The sequence below is a fragment of the Elephantulus edwardii genome, unplaced genomic scaffold (assembly GCF_000299155.1).
Source record: "Elephantulus edwardii isolate Elephantulus edwardi_28Jun2011 unplaced genomic scaffold, EleEdw1.0 scaffold00018, whole genome shotgun sequence".
NCBI classification, from domain to species: domain Eukaryota; kingdom Metazoa; phylum Chordata; class Mammalia; order Macroscelidea; family Macroscelididae; genus Elephantulus; species Elephantulus edwardii.
Window position 1 is genome coordinate 13,190,370 of NW_006399768.1, and position 7,164 is coordinate 13,197,533.

Here is a 7,164-nt window from a genome sequence, read left to right on the forward strand (position 1 = left end):
AATCAATCAATTTGCTTTGTACATGTACACTTAACACACCTATCACCATTACACTAGTCACTGAATCAATCCGTCTCATCAAGGGTCTTTCTCTCCTACACCGTCCCTTCACCTTCTCAAGCATGACGTCCCTCTCCAAGGACTGACATTGAAACATGTCCAAACTATGTCAGATGAAGCTTCAGAATCCTTGCCTCACCCTCACCACGATGAACTTGTTTGTTCTCCTAGCAGTCCATGGCATATTCATTACTCTTCTCCAGCACCACAGCTCAAATGCATCAACGCTCCTTCTATCATCCCTAGTCATTTGTCCAGCTCTCTGAAGTATAGCAAGTAACGGCAAATACCATGGCCTGTATCAGGCACACCTTAGTCTCCAGACTAATATCATTGCTCCTCAGTACCTTAGAGAGATCTCTGACAGTAGATTTTTCCAATGTCATTTGTCTTTTATTTTCCTCGCTGCTAGTCCTAAAAATGTTGATTGTAGAGCCAAACAAACTGAAACTGTCAACAATCTCATCTATTCATCACCCATAATTATGCTGCCAATCTACCTAGTGATGAGAATCTTTGTTTTTTTGATGTTGAGCTTCAATTCATATTTAAGGCTGTAGTCCTGGACCTTCTTCAGCAAGCACTTCAGGTCCTACTCAGTTTGAGCAGGCAAGGTTGTGTCATCTGCATAATGGATGTTGCTGATGAATCTTTCTCCAATCCTGATGCCACATTTCTCTTCATACAACCCAGCCTTCCAGATAATCTGTTACACACATAGATTGAAAAGATATGGAGATAGGACACATCCTTGGTGCACACCCTTCCCAATTTTGAACCATGCAGTGCTTTCTTACTCTGTTCTGACAACTGCTTCCTGCTCCAAGTATAGGTTTCACATAAGCATAATCAAGTGTTCTGGAATTCTCATTCTTCTCAGAGTCAGCTGCAGTTGGTGTGATCCACACAGTGCCTTTGCATAGTCAATGAAACAGGTAGACATTCCTCTGGTAGTATTAATAAATTTTAATTGATGTTTTAAAATATAATGATTAAATGAAAATGCAATAAATTTTCAAACTTGGAATCGAATAAATTTTAAAATGTGAAAAGCAATGGCAGGCTAGAGAATGGGGATGTCTTATCATGGGAAAAGCATGAATTGCAGATCTATCCTGTTTAAAAGCTATTGATGTGGAAAAACTTGGAGGAAGCTAAGTAGAAGAGGGAAATCTTTTGTGATTTTTTATGGGGAGAATTTCTGAATTATCTCTGGTTTGTCTTGATTTGGAAACAGATTTAAGATGAAGAAGGGACAGTCATTGATTAAGTCTTTGCCTATCAACATCTGATTAGAGCTGAAAATGAAAGGATATAAATATACATATATTTAGAAAGAGTAAGGAGAATACTATAAAAATATTTGTTCTTTCTGGACCCTCATTGCAGAATGTCCCTCCTACGTGGTTTCATTTCGTTCCAACGCATAAGTCAAGCTTCAATGAGATGTTTATTTTCACAGCAATTCTTTGATTTATTCCCTTTGACCTTTAAATGAGCAATAATTTCTCTTCCTAAAACTTCTAGATTTGAGGATATATTCTATTTCCTGTCAACCATGATTCAGATTGATACAAGTACTTTCTACATACTAACCCTTATTCTAGTCATTGCCATTATATAACTCATTCATCTTTCAATATAAAAACCAAAGATTAAAAGAACCGATCTTATCCCAGTGAGAGAACATGAACCTTACCAGTAAAATATTCCTATTTACCATACAAACTTTACCAAATAAAATTCTCTTCAATTATTTGAAATAATTCAGGGATTATGACTGATTATGTAGAAATAAAGCCTCTAGGTAGGAATATCACTGAAAGAAAGCAAAAGATAAATTAGGCATATATTTTTAAGCACAACAGTAAAAATAAATATATAATGGGAGAGGAGTAAACAATCAAAAGAATAACAGAAAATGGAATAAAGGATACAGGTCTACTTACATGGAACTAAATTTTTTAAAGGATTTTTACATTCAAGCTGAAGGAAAGAGTTAATACAGATATTTCAGTGGGAAGGCAAAATAACATACTTTAATGTTTTAATAGATTCACTATTTATTCCTTGCATTTTTAAAATAAAATGATTTTCCAATTACTTACTATGCATCTGAGATCTGGACGATTAATAAGGATAACAGAAGAATGACACCTTTGAGCTGCAGTGTTAGGGAAGATCACTGAACAACCCGTGAATGGTCAGCCAAACAGATAATGTCTTGGAAAGGGGAAGAGGGTTCTTTGGAGGCAAGAATGATGAGGCTTCTCCTCACATACTTTGGGCATGTTACTATTCCTTGGAGAAGATCATGATATTGCGAAGGGTGGAATATCAGCGAAGGAGAATAAAACCTTCAACCAGGTGGATTGACATGGTGACTGCTGCACTGGACTTTTATATGTCAGGAAGTGTGAGGATAGCACAGGATAGAACAGATTTCAGATGTTTTGTTCATAGGGTCGCTATTAGTCGTATCAGACTTGAAGGCACCTAACAACAACAACAAGAACAGCAACCAAACTAGGACACCAATTAGGAAGCAACTGCAATAATCCAAGAAAAAGAAGTTATTAGCTTTGGCCTTTTTTGATAGGACTTGGAGGGAGAAAAGAAGAGTTCTATTTATTTATGAAAGTTAAACAAATATGATAACATATTGAATATATATATATGGAATATACATGGAATTTTGGTCTAAACAACTGACAAATTTAGTAGTCAGTTACCAAGAATGAGAAGATGGTCATGGGAACTAAGTATAGTACTATTTGAGAGCTCTCAGATTTTTTTTTTTGAGAGCTCTCAGATTTATAATATATATTAAGAAGAGTATCAATTAATCTGAATTGAGAGAAAAAGATCAGGTTTTTTATAAAGAGTTATAAAACTCCAAACTTATTTTCATTTTGCAGTTCTCATAGTAATTACTCTAACATCATGTTTCTGAGGCTGTAAATCTCAATCTCAAATAAATTGCACAATTTCCTGCCACAGAACTGGTGGTAGATACATGTTGCCAGAGTCTTTGGTTTGACAGTGCAATTTGTTACAGACTGTGCATTTTTAATAAGCTAAAATTAATAGTTCTATTATACATCTATGATGGATATCAATTAAACCATTGGAAGTATTGCTCTGAATTTAGAAGAAAAGAAGTTTGACTATGCAAATCTGTGAACTATCAAATGGTTAAAATTTAAAGCTAGAGGTTTTAAATAGGTTCAGAAAGAAACAGAAATGAATTGAGTGAGTGATTAATAATTTTAATATATACATGCTGACTGGATGCAAAAAAGACCAATAAAATTTTAAGAGTAAGGTGGCAAAATCAAGACATCCTGTTATACATTAAACAAATGAAAAATTGTTTTAAGAATGATCAACAATGTCAAAGGTTAATGAAATAAGGATTTGGGATTAACAATTGTAATTATTAATAAAGGGGGACAGTGAGAGTATTGATGACCTTGATAATTGTTTGGAGAGAAGGTGAAATTTGGTTAGATAAATTAAGAGAAAATAGAAATAAGAGTGCATTTAACTGTTGCCATTCTGCTATTAAAAAAAGAGAGATAATCTAGTTTCTGAGGAAAGGAATGTTTTGCTATGTGTTGTACTTACAATGAAAGAAATAATCTTGTTTCTGTGGGCTGAAACGCATTGTCCTTGAGAGAGGAAAAGTTAATGATACAGGAGATAAGAACATAACTTTGCCACTGAAGAAGATTCTTTTCATTACATTCCATTACCAATATTGATCAAATTCTTGTATATATTTGAAAATCTTTTCATTTCTGTTTGTTTGGAATATTTTGTACAAATCTACATGTATAGAATGCATAGTCCAGAAACAAATCTATGCATCTGGAATATATTATCCAGAAATGACTGGAACAGTACATTGACATAGGACTACCAGAAATAGAAGCTGGGTATAAAAGAGGCCGTGGCCCTAGAGACATTATTGCCAATATCAGATGAATCTTGGTAGAAAGCAAAGAGTACCAGAGGATTATCTATTTGTGTTTCATTAACCCTGGAAAAGCATTTAACTGTGTAGATCACATCAAATTGTGGTTACCTTTGAGGAGAATGGGAATACCAGAACACTTGCTTGTACTTATATGAAACCTTTACTTGGACCAGGAAGCAATCCTCAGAACAGAGCAGGGAAATATTACATGGTTCAAAATTAGGAAGAGTGTATCAGGGATGCTTCCTGACTCCATACCTTTTCCATCTATTTGCAGAATAGATCATTCTGCAGGCTGGGCTTTATGAGAAGGAATGTGGCATCATGACTTGAGGAAAATGTATCAACAACATATGTTATGCTGATGATACAGCATTGCTTGCTGAAACTGAGGAGGACCTGAAATGCTTGCTGCTGAAGTTGAAGGACTGTGGTCTTCAATATGAATTGAAACTCAGCATCAAGAAGACAAAGATTCTCTGGGCCATTTGGCAGCATCATGATGGGTGTTACAGCTTAGTTGGCTCCACAATCAACCCTTTTGTCACCAGCAGTCAGGAAATCAAAAGTCAAATTGCATGAGGTAAATCTGCTGTCAGAGACTTTTCCAGAGTACTGAGAAGCAATGATGTCAGTCTAGAGATGAAGGTATGCCTAATCCAGATCATGATTTATTTCTGCAATTACTTGCTAAGCATTAGAGAGCTGGATAAAGAGTGAGGACGATAGAGAAAAGAAAAAGAAATGATGTCTTTGAGTTGTGCTGCTGGAGAAGAGTCCTCAACATACCATGAATCACCAAGAAAACAATATGTCTGTGTTGGAGAGGGTGGAATCAAGTTTCTCCTTGAAAACTAGGATTTTTTTTTTCCCAATAAGTCAGTGACAAATTTTTAAAAATAATTTCATTTTTGTAATTTAATTCTTTTTTTGGTTTGTTTTTAGGAAATGAATGCCAAAATTATATACACTTAGGAGTCGGAATTCATCAGAGAGTGTGAATGATGGTCCGGTTGCGAAGCTCTTGAATACATTCTCTGGCATGAGTAACTGCTGTCTTTGGTGCTACAGGTGCAGGTGGGGGTCCTTCCACAAGCTTCACAAAATAATGGCAATAAACCTTCTCCATGATGCCAAAATGACCTCTGCCATGGTAGCGGATGCGTTTCAGGTACTGGCCTCGCCCTGAATTGGATTCAGCTATATATAAGATCTGAATTCCACATTGTGGTCTCACACTGCCATATCCTGTGCTTCTAAGAGAACCTCTTTAACTATTTGGGCCCCTTTTTTGTCACTGAATTCCAACTGAGCCAAAGCCTGATCAATGGACATTCCTTTTACCAACTTTGCCAAATACCACATCTTGTCTTTGCTGTATTTTATTTGTCTTCGACAGTGGTAGATTTCTGCTGGTCTGCGAGGTTCTCCTGGCAGTTGTGGAGGATAAACAATTTTATTCTTCTTCTCCCATCTTCGAGAGATGTCAAGAGAAGTACTTGTGTGGATATGTGATTGAGGCAAAACATTATGAGATGAAAGAAGCCCCAAGGCCAACTTCCCACAGCTTCTCAGATTCTGCATCCATAATGTACCTAACTGGCCCAGTACTGCAGCCGCCATCTTGACACCTCGCTCTACTGAAAACTAGGATTTTTAAACTCTGTCTCACCTACTTTGGACATGTGTCCAGGAGAAGGACATGTCTAGAAGGGTGGAGAGACAGCGCAGGAGAGGAAAACCCCGAATGAGATGGAGTAATACAATAATTAGGACAATGGTGGTAGGTGCATCAGAGTCAATGAGACTGGCTCAGGACAGGTTAAGCTTCAGAGACATTGTACATAGGGTTGCTATGTGTCGCAGGCGATTTGACGGCACTTAACAACAACAACAACAACATGTATAGAGAAATTACCAACATCATAAGTTGTTGTTGTATACTATAAATTTGGAACCACCACATAGTTGTTCCCCCAACAGTAAATAGCATAAGATGAGATTGTTAATCTTTTTCCCACTGAGCATCTTTGTGGATTTGAACCACATCCATATGTCAGTAGTGATATTTCTTACCAATAACCTCCAGAGCTCTTTTATGATATGTACAAAACGGAAATAATCATCTCAGGGTGACTATACTAGGGCAACCAAAGAAGTCAAGAAATGAAATCTAGGTAGTCCTCCAGAAGTCCTTAACAAATTCCGAATTCTAATGCCATAAGTTTGTTACCTCATTTTTAACTTTACATGTCTTTTAGTTTTTTAGAAGCAACAGTAATGTATTTTAGTTTTGTTGTGTAAAAGATACATATTGGCATGCTACATATATTGCAAGAATAAAGCACTCTATTATTAAAAGATTTCTTGGTTTGTATTTTCTAGCTATAGACATTTTGCTGTGAAAATTCTTATAGATACACCTTTTATCAAAATTACCTGATTTTTAAAAATGTATAAATATATTTTTAATTTTATAAATATATTTCTTGTGAAGAGTTCATGCTGTATTAATGATTTGCCGTGTACACTGTGTTTTTTCCCATTTACATTCAGGTATTACTTCTTAAAAAACCATTTTATACAGTGGAACCTAGTGACTTTCTTTAATCACACTTGGTCATGCTCAGCAATATCATCTTCACTATAAGCTAAATTGCCCATTTTCCCCCTTTGAATTCTACTCTATCCCAAATGTATAAATTAGTGTAAGGTTGATTCTTTGAAACAGTTTTTGAAGTTTCCTTAATCTTTTCTCTGGAGAAGTTCAAATAGTATTGGAATAATTTGTTCCTTTTAGATTAGATAATTAAACTGAAATTTTTGAGGGCTTAGCTTGTGGTAGTTTTTACAATTATTTTATAATAACTAGCCTATTGAGAGTTTCTGTATATATTTAAATTTAGTAACAGCCATTTAATTTTTTCAACATGTGTTTTAACATTTTATTTTAAATGTTCTTTCAGGCACTTATATGCCTTTCTTTATGAATATATATATATTCCATTTCCACCACATAATGTCTAATTTTGTTTCTTTTTTCCTCTGTGTATGGTAAAATGTTAACTAAATATTTATCTACTAAGTATATTTTATAAAAAGCAAACATATTGGTTTATTTTAAC

At 35.2% G+C, this 7,164-nt stretch overlaps 1 pseudogene; it reads right to left on the reverse strand.

The window, feature by feature from the left end:
• Window positions 1-5,027: 5,027 nt before the first annotated feature.
• Window positions 5,028-5,662, reverse strand: LOC102851627 (annotated as a pseudogene).
• Window positions 5,663-7,164: the final 1,502 nt, after the last annotated feature.